A 21,488-nucleotide genomic window follows, 5' to 3' on the forward strand; every position below is an offset into this window, starting at 1 on the left:
AGCAGATGTTCCAGTCAGGTGGTCAGCCGAACGTGGAACCTTGGTCAGGTGATCAACCTTGCCCAGCCCGAGGGTCGAACCAGGGACCTGTGGCACGACAGCGCGAAACGCTACGGCTCAGCCACCGGGCGTCAAAAGAATACTCTACTTTAGATCAAATTTTCATTCCGTGCTTTTAATAAGAATTGAGTTAAATTTAGCTTTCAAAAAATTAAGACGTCAGCAAATTATTAAATAAAGCTATTTTACAATATTTCTTTTGCGCGTTTCTATAATGTATTAGAAATGTTCCTATTATTTTAAATTTATTAAATAAATATTTACAGCAAATAATTTCAAGCACTTTTTTTCCGTTGTTTTCTAATTTTCTGTTTGAAAAGGTTTAAATTTTTAGTTGATAAGGAAGAGACTTTGTGTTTAAAATGTTATTAGTGTATTGTTTATTTATGAAATTGCTATTTTAATTAAACAAGGAACTCTAAAATCATGAAACTTATAAAACATCCAATTGAAAAATCAGGAAGCCATGAATTTTTAATTATCTAGAAAATTATTTACCCTTTTGGCAAAGTAATAAGTAAGATTCATTTCATGCAACTTTTATTTTCATTTACATTAAATTGCAAGAAAAATAATTATATAAGACAGTACAGAAAGTTTATATATCTTAAAATTGAATTTAATAAAATATTAAAATTAAAAAAATACTTTTAAAACGAAATTAATTATATCTTTATTTTAATATTTATGAATATTAAATTGTAAATTTTAAGAAATTTTAGATTTTGAAGATCATTATTTTTTTGCTTAAAACACCTTGCAGACAATCATAACAAATTTATTAGTGAAGTACTTTCATTTTAATTAATTACGTATTTCTGATAAGCAACATTATATATAGCAAATAATTAACAGTTTAATTTGGCACGGAATATAAATACACAACGGATAGTTGGTTATTGCTTTTGGGTAAGACGTAACAAGCAAGAACCGTTTGTATCTGTAAGGGCTCTTGAGACTTCGTAATGCAGTTTCGGGATTTGCGCCTATCACTTGATATGTATAGAGTTGCGATAGGTTTCAGGATTTGACTACACAATAATTACTTGGGTAATTCTATTAGAGAATTCGCAAAGTCTATTTCAAGTTGAAATTAGACTTTTGATTACCTACCGATAGAATATCTCAATAAGACTTAAAATATGATAGTGGAATCATTAATTAACAGCTTCTTGAAATGGAATATAGGAGAGAAAATTTATTTTAGTTGAATTCAATAAATAATTATTTTAAAATCTCGTGAACTGTTGAAATGTAATAAGGTTCTTCAAGTTTTGCCAAAATGAAATTATTTTACACACTGGCTATATATTTTTTTATATGCTCAAGTTTGGTTTGTGTTATTAAGTACCAGTTTCAAACTTTTTGGAGCAAGCATAAAACCAAGTATTAAATAAAATGTATAAGTAAGCTTCAGAAATGCTTGCTTTGAGTTTTTTCTTTACTAACGACACTGAGAAAAAAATATAATTTCAATTGTCAAAATATGGTAAGGTTTACCATATTTCTGGCTCTATGGGAGCAGAAAATTTTTTCGATATTTTTAACTAAAGAGCTAATGAGTTAAGAACTAATGAGTTTCAAGGGAAAAGTTAGTTTGGTAATGAGTTTAAAATTAACAGTTGAATATAGTTTTATAATATGCGATGAAATTTGTTAAATGTGGTTAAATGTGGTTTGTAAATTTATCATGACACCTTTGGCATAAAAATAATTTATTCGGTTAAATTTACTGCTCACCTAATTTTATACATTTTTTATTGAACGTGTGGTAATACTGTTACTAATGTAAGTTATAACTATTGTATGCGCTTAATTGGTTTATTATTGCAACAAAATGTGTGGTAGCTGCAGCATTGCATAAAACCAATTATTCCGTTATTTTTTTTTCAGTTTTGTATTTCTTACAAAATGTAGGGTAATAAGAACTATAACTTTAAAAACAAAATATGAAGAAAAAAATTACCAAATGAATGGTTTAAGTATTTTAGATTTATTAACCAGAATTATGAATCATTTTATTCGAAATAACAATTTCATATGGGATGGTCATTTTACCATTTTTTTATCTCTATGCGGTTATAAATGACATTTGCTAATTATTTAAAAGTAAGCAAATATTTTTATAATATTGTAGTAGTTTAATTGTATCCAGATAGGTATTTTATTAGTCTATACTTGTCCTCATTAATACATCAATAGGTGCATATGGCATTATTTTACATACATTTGTTTACAATACATATTTTTCAGGAAATCTAACAGGTTTTGACCCTTTCAAATTAGCTTACTTTGTTAATAATTCTTCATTATTTTATATATTTTTCGTTTTTTTTCTCTTGATTATATACTAATTTCTGATAATTAATTTCTTAGATTTTTATAAGGATTCTTATCATATATATTAAGGACAGTAAAATAGAATAGTTTCTTTGTGCATTAATGAAAAAAATACATATTTGAAATAATTAAAATCGTTATATAATTTTGGAAGAAAGAAAGTTTTTTAGTTAAATTTTTACACTTTAAAATCTGCTTAAAGTCATTTAAATGAAAGTAATTTTATAATAAAAGTAATTTAATAATAAAACTTGTTCTTATTAGCTTATTATTTATTTACTTATTCAGAATTTATTTTAGTCAAAGTCACGATGACAAAAAAATATTATTTATTGTATTACTTTAAATTTTATTATAAGTTGTTTTGAATTTTTATTTATTATTATTACTGAATTTTTATTAAAATAGAACCATGTTATTCCTAACTGAAACTAATTTATCAATTCGCAAAATAAATGAATTAGATTAGGTTTCAAGCAACTTCGCATCAAAAGAAATATGTTTACATATATTAAAAATTCACATAAAATCTCAAACTTTTTACCTTTAAACATTAACCTCTCCATCATAAATTTATAAATTTCAGTCCGTTTTTGAAATTTGTTTTAAATAAATTTGGATCATAAAGCAAAATAAACTTTTATGAATGAAATAAGTAAACTTACTTTGTAACAATATTCAATCCAATTGAATCTATAAAGGCTAAAAAGAGCGATTAATTCAGAAACGAAAGGGGACCACACAAAAGACGAGAATCGACTTTCGTTAAGTTTCTTTTAGTCGTTCGTAAAACCTATATCAAGCTGCCTACACTACGAATTTTGAGAATGTTCCTTTTCAACAATTTCTCCAGTCCATTCCGTTTCTCAGTCTGAAGTACAGCCAATCACATTACTTCAACTTACGTTCACATGTTTACATTCGAGCATTATGGAAAGAATGGCGCATATTATGGCGAGAAATATTTTAGTAAGTGTATTTTTCTCTTTATTTCTTACTTTTATTTACATCTTTGTTAGTTGCAGAAATATTTAAACGTATGCTTGAGTTGTATTTAAATTTTAAGTAATCTAGGCATGCATATTATTCTTGAATTATTACTGCATGTGCATGCATAGAGTTCATGGAATTACGATTTATACAGACTCCATTGCATGAGAAGAAAGTATTTTTAATGCTTTTTTATTGGGTTTCTTAATGAGACTTTAATAGAAACGCTTTGTTCACATGTTCTTTACATAAATTCCCATTAATATCACCGTTATTTACCAATTAATTACTTATTTAGTTGTATATAATATTTTTAAACTTTGCATTATATTTTAAGTGTTAATCGCAAATTCTTTTGTTATTTTTAATGCTTAATTTTATTTTAAAGCACATAATTTAAATTAGATTTTAATAACTGTTGGTACCCAGAAGTTTCTGTAAAACTAAGTAGCATTTTAAAAACAAAGCAGTTGATACTTAGAAGTTGCATAAGCATAATAAGTTGGCAGCCAGAATTCATTATATTCTTATCTTTGTATATAAAGTGATACAGTGTTCATAGAGATATGAAGTTTGTTTGTTGATAAATTGAATTAGTGGAAAATTTTTGTAAGTTTTGTATCGTATTTACAAATTAATTAAAATAGAACTGAATGCTTCTTAGATTTTAATGAATGTAAAAATATAAGTAAATGTTTAAATATTTTTACTTCTGAGTTCAGCCACTGATTTGTTCAATTCTGAACTTAACGTTCAATTTTTGTTTGTTTAAAGCCTTTAATATGCTTTGTCATTATAATAAATTTTAATCATAATTCAAAATTAAACACAATATGATTTACCTTTACATTTATTCGATAAACTTTAAATTTAAATATTTTACATTTTACACATTAAAAGGGGTGAAGTACTAAAAATTTAACCGGAAGGTGAGAGCCTAAAAGTTTCAAAAAATGAGAACGTTATTTCTCTCATACCGCGGCTTCCTCAACTGACGCCAAGAAGGCACGCGGAGAGGAGCAAAGCGATACTCGGTTAAAGTTAAGTTGGGAATAATCGATTTAGAAAAATCAATTGATCAAGTTAAATTTAGTGGATTGCTATTGTGGTTAAAAGACTGAAAACTGAAAAAACTATTGAGGAGTAGAATAACAACGCGCGTGTGATGTAGCAACATCACAGTATTGTATTGAAATCAAAATGGTAAAAAGTTACTTCAGTAAATTCATACTTTAATTTTTGCATAGTCACTCAGAAAAGTAGATTGGTAATGTGCTTCCATGATCTGAGTGCTTGTAATTTCTCTTGTGTTGTCAACAAGAAGTGGGTAGTATAAGCGATACCTATGTCCCTTTATTTGAAATAGATTTCTTCCAAATTACAAAAATAATAAAATTCTGATAGACCATTATTTTTTCTTACTAGGGTGCGGGAGATATTGGACTTCAAATCTTGAACTTTATAATTTTATCTAAGTTTAAATTAGCTAGTTGAAAAGAATGAGCATATTTGTAGTTGATTGGTACAGTAGTTGAAAAATAAGTATTTGTAATTGTATTTCTTAGTCTTAATAATTATTCTGAAAAATTCTTTAACTGTATAAATTTGTCTATATAATTTGGATAATTGTTTATTCTTAATTATAAATAAAGTTTTTTAAATCTTTTACTTATTTGCTGACTGTATGTCTCAATAGCAAATCTGTAAATATCATCATACATTGTTTGAAATTTTAGATCATATTGAACTGTTATACCATATTTCTTAAAAAATTTTCTGCAACCTTTTAGTATCAAATTAATTCTCATCCTACAAATTAATACTCTGTAAATGTATTACAATGTATGTTTTACTCATTTTGAATGAAAGGATGGTTTAATTTAATCTTATTAAAATAGTATCAAATTTCTATGGTGTTATGTTTCAAGGTCTTAATAATAATATTAAATATTGAATTTAATTTCTCCAGTAGGTGTTGTGTGTAGACAGTGGATTTTTTTTAAATGTATGATTGAACAGTTCCCCGAATATTCGTAATATTATTTATATACATACATATTTTGATTTTTGTAAGAATCACATATGATTAGAATTCTATAAAATCTGTTCCTTGTGCATTCAGGGTCTTTGTCTAAGTTATTTACATCTGTAACAGCTAGTTTTTGAGTTTTTAAAATGCATAAAAGTTAATTAAAAATTGGTGTAAATGTATTACCCTATTGATATAAATAGTATTATTATTTAAAAAAAAGAAAAACATTTTGCTTTACCGATTTTCATTAAGTCATGTAGGTTGAAAAAGCTATGCATGCTATTTGTGTAAGGGTAAAATTTAACATAATTAAGCTTTAAGTTAATATAACTTTAATTAATTTACGCTTACGGCATTTTTCATTGTCTATTTATTTATTAATATGATGTAAAAAATTCTTGCTGTCAATTTAATAGTCAGGAAAAAGTATACAAATGCCAAAAGTGTCTAATGGAATTGACACTGCAATCTGAAATATTAACTCAATTAAATTAACACAGTAGCCTCAAATTTAGAGTAAAAAGATAAAGCATAATATTAAAAGATAGAAAAGCATGCAATGTTAGAAATGAGATTTTTAGAAATTGTTGTTTTATCTACGCTTTCTATATTAGGAGCTCTAAATAAAGTCACTATTGCTGGTTGTTATTTGGAGAATCTTGAAAGATAATTTTACTAAGAGGTTTACATTAAAGAGAAATCTGAGGGATCCGTAGCAAATAGAATACCTCAAACTAGATGGTTGGATGACATCAAAGAGACTTGAAAATAGAATGTCGGAAAATGCATACTAGGCGCAGTTAAGGTCTGCAAGCAGCTGTTGTGTTTGTGAAAAATATGAATACATCAAATTAAGGACGATATAATATTTGAACTATATTAATCTATCAACCATTTGAAAGATCTATGTTTGAATTCACACACAAGTATACTAAAAATGCTTTTCAGTTATTTCGCGTTATAGGAACTACTAAAATATGAAAAAATTGCTTTAATTTGATTATAAATAGATGAACATTTTTAGGCCACAATGGTGAAAAATATATATAAATTTAGCAATTGTAATTCTTCTCTCTTATAAGACAAAGTTAAAATTATGTCATATAATGTTTAAAGGTTTTAATATTTTGTTGTTGTGTGTTTTTATTTGGTATACTATATATTAATTATCTCTTTAAGTTCACACCAATTGTGAGAAAAAAAACTTTGAAGATTTAGGCCTATTTAATACTTTACGAACTTCTGTCGCTATATAAATATTTCGCTCTTGATATTTGATTTTTGTAGGAGATAACTTTTTTTCCTGATTTATTTTTCAGATATTATGCGATATAGAAAATGTGAGTATAACAAATGGAGCTTTTCAAGTAATAGAATCTTACGAAAAAAGTAAATAGAATGACAGAGTGGAATAATTCAAAACTTTTGTATATATTAGTTAATAACTAGAGTCATTTGAGCTTTTATTCGCAGCTATTATTACTACTCAACCCACTATTATGTTTTAATAATTAAAGTTAACTTAAATTTAAAGGCCAAATCTATCTAATATTAAAATGGTTTATATTTAAATTATTTGTAGCAAGAAGGTACATTGGCCACGATGTAATATAACTATTTAATTTTTGAAATAACTAACTATTGTTTTCCTTTAGTACTATAAGGAGTAAAACTTTAATATTTTACTAAGTATGATTAAGTAAATGAGCAGTGTCAAATTCGAATGATTTCAAACATTATTTTTCGAGGCATATCAAAAATTTGTATGTGTGTAATTTGCATTCCATTTTATCTTATCAATTATTTAAACAGAAACCAAAGTTAATTTATTCGAATCAAATCATAATTTTACAAGATTGTTTAAATTTATATATATATGCACTTCACATTGTCTCCTTAGTTTGCATGTGAATTTGCATTTACCGAACCTTTCCAGTGCTTTTCTAACGAAATTTAATACGTCGTTTCAAAAGATATGAAAAAAAAATCTGAAATTAAGATTTTGACTTGTTTATTTTAGTCAGGTTTTTGGTTATCAATAAAATAATATTTCTAATTCCCATTCAATTTTCATTAAATTTGAAGAATCCATTTGCACTTTTATAATGCTGCTGCAAAACATTTTTTGTGTAGTATTGTAGATTCAAATATTATTGACAATTATTTCTAATAATATTTTAATTTATTGTTTAAAAAATTTAATTTATTATAAGGAAAAAAAAGCAGGTTACTTTTTTTATAACCCTAATGCAAAATCTATAGAATTTGATAAAGTGTGAATTGATGTCAGTATTTAATATCTCTGTATAAAACGGGTGACTTTACTTGTCAATTGTATCAATGTTTTATTTTCCCACCCAATCAGAGCTGCTCACTAACAATCCTGTATCAAATTGTAGTACCACACTATTCTTGTTTTAAGAACAAACCGGTTTTTAAAATACCATCCCAGTACACTGGGCAGAGTATACTAGTACCAGTGTATACTATACCAGTATATACTAGTATGATACCAACTGATGAAGCAACAGATTAGGTATTATATTGGAGCCAGTATCCTGCTAACTTGTGAAACACCTGTTCTGGTATAATGTCCGATTTTGTATCATACCAGAGCCAATATGATACTGGCTGATGAAACACCACCATCGGCAAATTAGGTATCTGCTTTTGAATTACCTGTTATGATTCTGAGTCCGGTATCATACTGGAATCAACTTGATACCTGATTATGAAACACAGGAATCAATTTGATTCCGGATTATAAAACACCGATTCCGGTATGATTCTGAATCCGGTATTACTGATGTTTCAGAAGCCAGTAAAATGTTTTTTTATTTACCACGAATTTTTTTCCAATAGGGTACCCTCTTAAATTCACAGTTTAAGTTTTTTTTACAGTTTTTTTTTACGAAACAATAAATTATAATTTAATAAGAAATTATATTAAAAATTTAAAATTAAATTAGAGATATAAAGAGGAAATTAAAAATTAAAGTTAACTTTAATTTAATTTTGTTGTAGTTGTAGTTAATTTACGTCGCACTAGAGCTGCACGATGGGCTATTGGGGACGTCTTGGAAACACCCTTGAGGATGATCCGAAGACATGCCATCACAATTTTGATCCTCTGCAGAGGGGATGGCACCCCCACTTTGGTAGCCCGATGTCCTGCACGTGAAGTCGAGCACTTTAATTTAAAACTAGCATAGTGTATGTATAAAGAAGTGCTGCAAGTATAAAGAAGTATGTGTTTTAGAATATAATTTGTTATTCCTTCCACTTAAGCAGTGTTTAACTTTAAATATTCAAAAAACTTTTGAGGCTTTAAATAAGTATTTTTTTATAATTTTCTTAATTTATAGTAAATTTTTCACTGGCTTCTGCTAGTAGAAAATTTACTATACCATGGTGCATGCAAAGCAGATTACCAATTCAGCTAAATATTGCATATAAAAATGATAAATAATGTTGCATTTTCCTGCTTAAACCTATCTAATATGCTTACATTAATATTGTTTTCCCTAACTAAGAAAAGTCTATGTCACTGATACAGACCAGTCCATTCATCTGATGTCAGTGTCTCATTTCCTTATACAAACCAGTAAATTCGACTGATATCAATGTTCCATTTCCCCATACAGACCAGTTCATTCTACAGATATCAGTGTTCCATTTCCCCGTACAGATCAGTCCATTTTACTGATATTAGTCCATTCTACTGATTTAGACCAATACAATGTATTGACCTACTCTACTGATATCAATTTATCATGACCAGTCCATTGTACTGATCTACTCTACTGATATCAGAGTTCCATTTCCCCGTATAGATCTATACATTTTTTATTGATTTCTATTGGTCATTTTTTGCAGGGTATAGTTAAAACTAATGAATTTCCTTTATCCCTTAGATTCGAACTTGGGTCACTATAAGGACACATCAAAATAAAACGTAAATTAGACAATTTTGAATTAATGTAAACTTTAAGTAAATGGCATACTATTGTACAAAATTTAAAAAATAATATTTACGTAACATAATATCTACAGTTTTTAAATTTTTTGTGTTCGGGAAGAACAATCGTATTTGTTCACAAAATCTAGAGAAAAAAAATATGTGTGTTTAATTATATGTTATATATTTAGTTTATAAAGATTTGCATTACTTGATTTGTTTTAAAATATATCGATTTATCGATTTTTTGTATTTTCATTTTTAATTGCGTCCACAAATAATATATATATATATATATATATATATATATATATATATATATATATATATATATATATATATATATATATATATATATATATATATATATATATATATATATATATATATATATATATATATATATATATATATAAATGAATGTCTGTCTGTCTGTCTGTCTGTGAATGCGTGTGTGTATGTGTATTTTATAGACTAATTAAAAATCCAACCGAAATCGATGAAACTTAAGATACCGATAGTTTGAAGCAAGAGGAAAGTCACTGTCGAAATGAGAACATTCCTTCTACGACGAACCGTTCGAGCGGGATGTGCAGAATATGAAATAGAATTTTTTATTTTGTTAATCATTAGCCATTGCTTGAAATTTAACTATTGACGAATCAATTTGTTCACATATTTTAAGGATAACATCAGTGATAATTTCGATCTAATTTCCGGACGATGATAATTTCTAAAAATTGTTTATTGCACCTATTTAATTATTTTATATTCGTTATGTCAGATGAATTCAATGAACATCAACATTACGTGGTAGCACACGTGAACTACGTCACCAAATTTATACTTTAAAAGATGGCTGATACCACGTGCTTTTTTATACTTATGTTTCTTTTAAAACGTGTTTCTAAAAAAATATTTATCAAGAATCAACGGTAATTGAATCGAATTTTTTTTTAATAGAACGGTAATTGAATAGAATATGCATTTAAAGGTAAAATTAGTGAAACTACGGTACTTTTTCGTTTAGAAGAAATGTAAAAAAAACCTGGAGCCAATGATGCTTAATTTGTTTATGTATTATATACATGTTGAAATAAAAAAAAAGTAAACTATGCATAAGAAAGAAAAAGTAATGGAGTAAAAATATATTTTTGTCTAGAAGAACTGTGAGAAATTGTCCTACTATCATTGACGACAATGATGCTTAATTAATGTTGATAATATATCAATTAATATATTAAAAAACTTAAGAACTAAAAAGCAAAAATAATGGGAAAAAATGCTTATATATTTTGGGTAAATATAAAAATTAAGATATTATTATTGACTTTAAGGCTTTGTTGCAATTGATAATGTGGATTAATTAAAATAAAATAAAATAAACTATGTTCTGGAAAGCCAAGTTAAAAGGTTAATATGAAATTGGTTTAGGAAAACCGTAGAAAATTGCAATTCACAGATGACGCTTAATTTTTATGTACTACTGACAATAATGCGTGTTAATGATATCATGGCAATTAGTGATGTTTTGATAAGAATTCTACAACGGGTTTTCCGTAGTTTCAGAATTGTTTTTTTCTGGAGGTAGCAAAGATCTATCACTTAATGTGATAGAATTAAAAGAACTTTGTTTCTCCACTAATTTGAATTATTTTAAGAGAAAATAAAATACTAGATAGAGAAATGACCCGTAATCTAAACACCTTATCAAATTCTAAAATTTTTTTTTTATTTTTTAAAAATCTGCTTTAGCTGCTACTGCTAAGTATATTTCGCATAAAATTTTAATTTTGAAAGATTATGTAATAAGCACCAAGCATACCAATATGGATGGAAAATTTTATATTGATATATCTGGAGATCATTAAAACGACACCAATACTAAGCAGTTTTAATACCGATACTTCGGAAATAAATATCTTGCGACTCCTCTGAAGGGATGTGTACAGGAGAAAATTACTTGATAATGGTGAATTTTGACTATTATGATCTGGCAGAGAGCAACAGTATCTTACCGAGTGATACTAAATGCATTTTAACTTAATTCTAATCGGAAGAACTGCAAAAAACGAGTTATGCTTACTTCAGTAACGAAAAGTCACCGAAAAGGGCAACAAATAATATTACATAAAAAAAATGGAAATTATTTTAGCTAATTAGATTTGTGTAGTGATATTTTAAGATAAGTAATAATAATTCTAAGTGATATTTTAAGAAAGAAAATAGAGTTGTATCAGAACTATTTTATTATCAATTTGTCAGAAGGCGGGACTAATAATTCTTTGTCTCACTTTGTCTCACATTTCGACTACATAACTGGAAATAAAAATCATGCAAGCATACTAATTATTAGCTTAACTGAGATTGGTTAGGTTAAGATCTAAATATACATTAATAAATACCCATACTGATGCAACCACTTTTTATTTTCACTGATTCATTTACTCCACTAAAAAATTTCACTTTCATCAAGCTCTTTAATTATGTCGGTATCTGTTTTTCAGTTTTGAATATGATTTCGTACTATTTTTGAGCACTGATTTCTTGATTCTTCACTTATTATTTTCTCACCCCTTGCAAAGAGTGGGTATTCAGCTGGTAATAAAAAATTAAATATTAGAAAAACATGTTATTAAGTATAAATGTACATTAAAGACGTCACGCGAATCGGAGAACAAATAAATACAGTTTCAAATTGTCTTTGTTGTTCACAGAATACATGTGATTTATTAAGCTTATATTCTTTTTCAAGAATGGTTAAATTATTAAGAATATGTTAGATAATCAATATATTACATATTTATAAGATGCCGATGAAAATCGAAGCTTGCAAATATGCATGAATCCTTCCGCTGAGGAATTATCTAAGAAATACCAAACTCAATTATTCTAAGGAATTCAGTTGCACTCAGATATTCAAAAATGCATGAGACTTGGATCATAAGAAAATTCCATAAATATCTTTAGATTTATTTAAGATCTCAGCGTATGATGTTTAGAAGATATTCTTTGCAAATAGAAACATTAGCATTCAAAAGCATATTTTAAAATGACGTGAGTAAAAATTTAAAACTACAAATTAAGGATACAGATGAAGCCGTATTATAACGAAAAATGAAAATCTAATTTTAAAAAAAATATATCTAATATTTATAATTTCAAGAATTTTATCATAAATGTGATTTTTTATTTGTAGGACAGCAGTAAAGATAAGTTGTTTGATCATTGATTAATTTAAAAGCTATAGTCCGGTTTTTTATTTTAAAAGAGCATTTAACTGAATTTTGTATATTGATATACATAATTAAAATTAGTACAATAAGAAGAATTATGATTAAATACGTTTTCCGTCAATCACTAGGATTCAAAACGTCTTGGCATGATGCTAGTTTGGATTAACCTTTTTGCCACCTAGTTTTAAAGAATTAAGCTTTAAAACCAGATTAATATGCTAGTGCACTCAGATTACTCGATAACACACAAGTGAGGAAGCAGTTCGTCGCAGTTTCATGCTCCGTCAAGAAATCCCCTTATGTTTTGACAAAATGCCTTCCAAAATAATGAATTTTGGATGATTCATTAACAATGGAAGCTTTATTTATAAGCTGTGGTACTTATTTCTAAAAAAAAAATTGAATCCACTTACATGTTATCCATACGTTATGCACAGAGGAAGGAAAATATTAAAAAAAAAAACAATAAATAACAACAGACTAATAAATTAGCAACCAAAGGGAATTCTGACATGCAGTTAACTCTTTTGTTAATTAATAGCATGACTTTACAAAGTAAATTTTGCAGTCATCTTATAAAATAGCATTTTTTAAATTATTAATCCAAATTCGTCGTGAAATTGTTGTATTCTGAAACTATGTTACATTTTGGTTTAATTTTAATATATTTATTGTTTCGTCTTCAGTTTGAAATATCTCTGCCCTTCAGTATGTTTTGCTGGATGATGATCACCTTTGCATTGAAATTGAAACAAACAACTCAAAATTACAGATGCGTAAAAACAATAAAATTAAAGTAAAATCATGTGTAGTGCGATGAATTTTCTATCGGAAATTAAATTCATTGAAGTTCTAGAAAACAATATCTGGACCTAATACGTAAAAGATTTTAACTATCACCATACTATCACTTCTTAAAATTAGTTAAAAAACCCGTTTTTTTCTTTAAATTCAGAGAATGGTTGAAGTATTACTATCCAGCCACTTTCATATATCTCTTAAAAAGATTAATTACAGCTCTAAATGCATAATAAATATATTATAAATATTTAGTATTTCTTTCATATAATTTAAAAACTTTCCAAGCGTAAATCCACAGTCATTTTACTATATTCATTAAAAGGTGTTGAAGTATAAAAATGCAGTAACGTTTTTTAATCAATGAAAAGTTTCAGAAGGTATAGCCATTCAATACTTTTCAAAATTTATAAAAATGTGTTTTTTATTATAAATAATTAGTAACTTTTTCATATTAATTAGAAGCTTTTTAAGCGTAATCTCACAGTCATTTTACTATATTTATTAAAATATGTTAAAGTGCAAAAATGCAGTAATGTTTCTTTATTAATGAAAAGTTTCAGAAGTGAAGCCCTTCAGTCACTTTTCAACATTTATAAAGATGTGTTTTTTTATATTTACAGAAGTAATAGATGAATAAACAAGCAGTCACTCATAAATTCCATTAATGGTATTTGAGTCTAGCAATTCAGTATTTTTTATAGCAATTAAATTGACAATTCCGCCATTTCCAAAAATAATGAAAAGTTGATGAAGTATAAATATGTGACCATCTTTCGATGCGTAATTAAATATAACACTTCAGGTATTTTTATGTTTTATTTAAAAAAATGTAGTTTCATTACTATCATGAGTTTTATAATGTAAAGTACAAAAACTTTTCATGCTTGTCAATATAAATTTTTACTAGAAAATTTAATGTTTCTAAGTTATTGAAGACTAAATTTTAAGCTTTAACAAAGTTTTTAAAATAAACAGATAAAAAAGGGTACTATACGGGGATTTTACTTTTAATACAGCATTTTAGCGGAAGCACTTATTTAAAGATATGCAGCAATAAACATCTAATAAATTAAACAAGAATTCCTCTATTTTTTCCATCTTCATATAATTCAGGATTTGTATTTTGTGTATGTAATTCAGAATTTAGAATGAATATAGAATTTAGCATTGTGTATTAAGGCCAAATTAACAATTTATTTAAACTTCAAACTTGCAAAATCAATTAATCCTTAATCAACAAAAGTTCGCCTTATTTAAATATTTATTTAACTTTATCATAAAAATAATATCGCATGTAGCTGTACACTGTAAAAAATTCCAGTAAAAATTACCTGCGCAAAAGGTACTTGTACTTTTGTAGTAATATGTTTAGAATAATAATTTTACAGTATTTACATCAATAATTTTTACAGTAAAAACTACCTTAAAATTACTGGATAATTCCAATTAAATAGATATTACTATAAAATTCAGTGAAAAATTGCGGTAAAAATGAATTACGATAAAATGGATTTCATGAAAGATGTACTTAAAGTGCCGATACTTTATACATACCATAATTTGATTAGTTTTTTAACAGCGCACTGTTTTGAAGATGGTAGAGTTCTTTTATGAAATTATCAATTACATTGGAGCTATATTTTTACACTGTATTCTTTATGGGGTAATTTACATTTGATAATACGGAGATGGTAAATTAAGTGATAATAAGGAAATGATATTTAAAAATGTTTTTAACTAGAATTATTTGTATCTTTAAGCTGTCTTTAATTAAAAGAATCCTGATTAAAATCATTATGAAAATGCTTTTATTAACGCTTGATTCATCGAAATATAATGATGCACAACAACATTAAATTTTAGTTTAAAACTATTGATTTTGTAATATAGACTATTAAAAGTGCAGAACTAAATAATGCGGAAAAATAGATTAAAAAAAAATTTTCAAACATTTCACTCAAGTTTAATAATTTATCTTTCGAAATACACTACACTGAAAATAATATGGTGAAAACTACAATATGGTACATTTTATCGTGTTTCTGGCATAGTAAGATATAGGTTTTGGCGGCAATATATTTAATAAATATTTTACTGTTGGAGGCAGAGGTTTATATTTCAGAATGACAGCGATGATTTATATTTTGCCAAAAATTAATGGAATTGAACATTTTTTTAATAGTAAATTTTTTAATAATTAATCATTTTTGCTAAATTGCCAAAAATGATCCTCTCTTTGTGATGTTTAATATATACGATGTAATTGTAATGTGTCTGTGATGCAACAAATGTCGAACTCGGTATTGTTGTGGGTACTGAATTGGAGCGTCAAAAGGTGTTTTCTTTTTTGATCTTTTCCCCTATACGTGGAAAGCAAAAATTAAAAAAAAAATTTATTCTTTATTACTGGTATTAATATATGATTGAGACAGGAAGTTATTGAGATATTAGATGAGGGCAAATTAATCGCCTTAATTTGAAAATAATTTTTTTAATTACTTCGTAACATAAGAAACTGAATTTTTCTTTTCTTACTATTTTAATTCCTGCAATTTTCTTTAATTGAATACGTTCAATATAATGGCACAAACAACTTTATTTGCCAATGAATGCATTAAGTCGAATTTTATTGCAAACATTTGTAATTTCGATACATTTTTTTATAGTTTGAGCTTTAAATATTCATTTAAGTAAATTTGATTAGTCTACTTTACTGATATAAAATGCTTTTTTAAAAAAAAATTAGTTTTCCTTAATTTATAATAATTCAGAAATTTCTTAATTTACAATTGCGGATGATAATTTTATAATTATTGCAATTCCTTTAAATATGAGTTAAATAATTCATAGAAAGGAAATAAAAGTAATTTTATATTTATTTCTATTATATTTCTTTTTTGGTAAGAATATAAATATATGTATTTGATTCAATCATACAGGAATAGAAATCCTTTACACTCTAAAAACTGTACCTCTGATTTCAGAGGCACAAGCTTAATGTACCGTGTATTTTCTCGCGTAAGAGGCACATAACTAATGTGCCTTTAAAAATGAGAGGCACCACGAGAAATTAAAGGCACCAAAGCAAACGCCAGTCAATGCGCGGTACGAAAAGATTTTCCCGCTTCTTTTGTGCCTCTCAAATTCGCTTGTGCCTTTCATTTCTTTTTCTTCGGTACGATCATGTAGCGGAGAATAAGCGCATGCGCACATCAGTGAAAAACCACGCCCCCGATGGAAGCAGTTGTCTACAAATGTGTTCGATTGATGTTATAAAAATGCTTGAATTTGGTAAGTTTAAAACTTATATCTTATTTTTATATTTATTCCCAATTAACGATGGCATTTTTTTTATTAATACATTTCAATTTTTATCAATGCTACAAATCTTATAAAAATGTTTAAGCGAGAGAGCTAACCCTAGTTACGATGTTTACATTTCTGTTGTAGTTGTATCATTTATGTTTTATCATTATAATATTAAGAGGAATGTTTTTAAAGTGCCCTATATTTGTTCTGTAGTGTTTGATTATAATTATGTATGAGGTTTTCAATGTGGCGATTGCTATGAATAAGAAATCATTTTTATTTGAAATACCAATTTGCTTTTTTGTTTATCTTAGTTTATATTCGAGAGCTATCACAGAAATTCTCTCACAGAATGATTGAATAATTTAAAAAACAACGAAGAATGTTTTCGAATTTTTATTATAATTATGAAAAGTATACTTTCAATCATTATCTATTTTCGAAAACAATTGACATTGATACATAAAATTATAATTGTTTCAAACTATTACTAAACTTACAGTTGATATAAACCTGAAGAAAAAAAATAAGATTATGCTTTATTTATATTTTAAACATGGTGTAAGCATGAAAGAAAAAGACAATCTTCTAATGACTTATAGATTTTTAATTAGTTATTATTTATTTTGAAAAAGTAATGTTTAAAAATGTTTTATTCTAACATCACAGCTTTAAGTTTATAATTTCAAATTTTAGTTTTGAATTTATGACTCAAAATAGATAACATGGGATGTATAATTATAAAATCGTAACATTTCAAATTGAAATTTAATTTATTTGATTTTTAAAAAGGATTAATAGCTTGATCCAGGGTGCTCTTGTGGCACAGCAGGTTAAAATATCTTTCACACTGCTTATTAGAGAACTAGGGTAATGAGTTTGATTCTGGCAATGTATAAAACAACTGACGTGTATACTTAGCATATAAACACTGCCACAACTGAAAGTTCTCTCATTGGTTATCGTGCAGAAGATTCAAACGAGCTAGCTCAAGCGGAGTCCACTTTATCTAACCAGTAACCAGCAAATTACATGGCATTTTAACCATGGCCGTTAAAAAGTAAAGCCCTAGAAATAGGATTTTTGGTCATGGTTGAGTGATGAGTACCTTGCTCTTTCTTTAAAATAATATGATGAAAAGTACTTAACAGCTTGAACTTTTTAAAAAATATTAAAGTATTGTTAACTAGAGCAGTATAATTCTCAGAATTTTGTTATCAATAACTATAAATAAAAAATAAAAAAAAATATTTGCATAACATTCATTGGATCACAAATTGATTAGATATGCAGAATCGCTGTTGTGCCACTGGCATTTTTCAAGATAGATTCTTAATGCTTTATCGTTATATACTGAATACTTTATTAAAAAAATATTTGGTACTTCATATTCAATGCTCAACACTTTATACTTCGTGTTTTCCTACCACGAAAAGCTACCTAGTAAAACTTTCTAATTCAGCGTCAGTGATAATAATTTTTAAGAAACCTTTATTTATTTTATTGTTATTGCTACCTTACCTGTGTTACTTAGAAAAGCATTATCAAAAAACTTTCATTAATCTATAACTAATGCTTTTCCTGAACTGTAGTAAAAAAAAATATGAAGCTAAGCAATTTTGATAACAATATGTAGAAAGAAAATATATTGATTGTAAGGTAAAGATATGTGTATAAATTTGATACAGTGAAATTTTTTTTTTTTGCTCTCTGAAAGGCAATGAAATGTTTGTGTAATCTAAATTTATATTATTAGTGTAACTAAATGATTAATAGTTTTTTTTTGTTGTTACTTTCTGTCTTGACTGTGTTCCAGTAAATGCAGAAAAATGTTTTTAATTATTAAATATTTTTATAAATAATTACTTTTCGATTTACATTTGTATTTTCTTTGTTTACTCCAATATTGTTATGTGTTAAAAAAAATCCTTATACTTCCTTATGTATTTAAGCTTAGACAGATTTACATTTTTTTTTATTTAACATGTTGAATGCCACACTAATTGTACATGGCTTTAATTTTTATGGCCAAAAGGATTTTTTAAGTATGTATTACATTAATTTCTTCAAACTATTTTAGTAATAATATAAAAAAAATTAGAGCATTAAAAATTTGTTCGAATAATCTAGGCTTCGCCATTCATCGGTGACCCCTGTGGCTTAATTAAACGTGTTAAATTAGTTCAATAATATTAAATTATCAATAATATTATATATAAAAATTATTTTGGCTAAACCTATTCTTAATGTAATAAAATCTTCATGAATGTATTTGTGTACATTGTGATAGAAACTTTTAACAACTTATTCAAATAAAATACTCTTACATTGATAAGTCCTGTTTTAAATGTTCTAGCCGAGCTGAATGCATGAAAATACTCGCATTTGAGTTACATGGAGAGGAAAACCACTCAAACTTGTCACGGTTAGTCTGGCGTCCAAGGGACTCAAACACATGATCCATCTACCTCTGAGTGTATTTTACGTCAACACTGTGGTCAGTGCGAACGGAATGGAAAATGCTTGCACAATTTGAACTCAATTCATCTCATTGAATCTCGCGAAACGTCTTACGTCGTTCAAGTAAAATGGACTTAAAGTCGTTTCACTCTGTATAGCAAATTTACCTGTATCTTATCACCTTTTACTATGATGTTTTATTTTCTCATTATAGTGCTCATTTTATTTAATTTTGTTTTATTTTGAACTATAATTTTTGTAAATTTCGTTTAGACTATTCTCACTGGTTAATTAGTCATTGTATTAAGTATGATTACCATTTGAATTTTGCTTCCGGTGTTGTGTTTTCTTTGTTTACCTACTCTTTTTCTTTATTGACCTTTAATTATGATATTACTATTTATATATACATAGCCAATGCTAAGGATTTCAAATTATTTGCCAGATTTTAAAATTCTTAGCCAAAGGAAAATTTTAGAAATTTTTTTTGATTGATTTTTTTCGTAGGAAACTTTTAAGCATAATACAAATTTATTATAAATTAATTATTTTATGAAAATGCAAATACAAATTTAGTCATTTTGCTGTTGGGGAGGAGTAAATGCGTAATGAATGGGGGAGAGATTGAAAAATGCAGATGTTTTATCGTGTTTGAGGGGAGGAAATAGACATAGGTTGAGGTTTATTTTTGACAACGTATTAGATTAGTGCAGTAATATAATGATAAATCTGAATCGACATTATGTTCTGTGTTATTAAGTTAGTGCATATATTATTGTCATGAAAAAATATATTTTCTGCTAAGATAATCTGTATTTTGCTTATTGTTTGAAAACAGTTTTCGTCAATACTTTCCTCAAAATAAAAAATTTTGCCAAATTTGCAGTTTGATCGTATTTGGTTAGATGACAAATGCTTAGCGCAGGATTTTTATGGATAAAAAATTGTGTAAACCGGTATACCATTTGTGTGTATAATAATTTAAAGCCTATGGTATACTTTAAGATAGTTTTGTCATTTTTTTTCATTCTTTAATATTGAAACTTTTTATTACCAGAATTCTGTACCAAACACAATGGAAACCCCCCCCCCCTCCATTGAAACAACAATAAATTTTGGAGTGATTATATATGTCAATAAGTTGGTTGCTGAGGCTTCAAATAAACAGTTCTTATCAATAACACATACATATGCTTCCGTTCAGACACTAGGTGGCATGAATAACACCCCCGTGGGGAGCACCAAAGTAACATAAGATTTAAAGAGGAAAAGAAAAACATTTACATTTTCTTCCATTTTTGAACTTTGCAAGTTGTTTAATGAATGGTAATAAGTCAATTTATAAAAAATACATGAGTAACCTTTAATTTATGGTGTTGATTGATGTATCTATTGCTTACAGTAAGTAATACATGATTATTTATTTTATTTTTAGATGGCTTTTGTATTAATTTCTTTTCTTATCAGAGAAATTGTTTATTTAACTAGCTTTCTTAGCATGATGACTTAAAATGCAAATAATTGCTCTTATTATAATTAGATATGTAATATTAAATTCACTGGCAGGTAAGATTATACTGATCAAAGAAGATAAGTAATTGTTTTGAAAATATTTTATGTGAAGAAGGAAAGAAAGATTTGGTCATTTAATAAACAATAGTCTTAAAATTGGGTTCAGGCAATAGAAGCTTAAAACTTGTGGTTTTTGAGTTTCTGTTTTAAATACATACAAAATACATGCTTATTCTGCAATTTGTATTTTGATGAAAAATTTTCTTAGTTTTAATATTTATTCTTAGTAGTATATTTTACCTGCCGGATAGTAAAATTTAAATTTTCTACAAACTGATCATCCGCTTTATAGATCATCCACAGACTGATTCAAATAAATCTTGTTTTTACAAAATGTAATATAGAACAATATTTTTATTAGTACTAAAGAAGGTAAATAATTTTGTTTTTTATTATTTAAATGAAAGGTACTAAATTACAATGAAGAGTACATGAGTTAATTTGAATAATATGCCTTTGTACTAACACTTATTTAAATAAATCAGTCAAAGTATTTTATTCATTGTTAATGGTTTATCTGGAATAATATTAGACCTAATTGTTGATTTAAAAATTATTTTGGGCAATAGATCTTGATTAAATGAAGGCTCATTAAATAAAAATAGCTCTTAAAGAATATAATAAATCTGACTATTATTTTTAAATTTATCAGACTTATAAGTTAAAAATCAGAAAAATGTCTGTAAAATCTTTTTAGAATTTCTTAAGCAATTTTGCTCATATTTTGAAA

General features: G+C 26.7%; 1 long non-coding RNA gene across 1 annotated transcript; it reads left to right on the forward strand.

Annotated features, from left to right (window-relative positions):
* Positions 1-16,631: 16,631 nt before the first annotated feature.
* Positions 16,632-19,366, forward strand: LOC147807273 (uncharacterized). The gene is made up of 2 exons (XR_015435593.1): positions 16,632-16,708; positions 19,083-19,366. It is a non-coding gene; the product is annotated as an uncharacterized LOC147807273 (long non-coding RNA).
* Positions 19,367-21,488: the final 2,122 nt, after the last annotated feature.

This window comes from Parasteatoda tepidariorum, chromosome 7 (assembly GCF_982258835.1).
Source record: "Parasteatoda tepidariorum strain Cologne lab strain chromosome 7, Ptep-v5.0, whole genome shotgun sequence".
Lineage (NCBI taxonomy): Eukaryota > Metazoa > Arthropoda > Arachnida > Araneae > Theridiidae > Parasteatoda > Parasteatoda tepidariorum.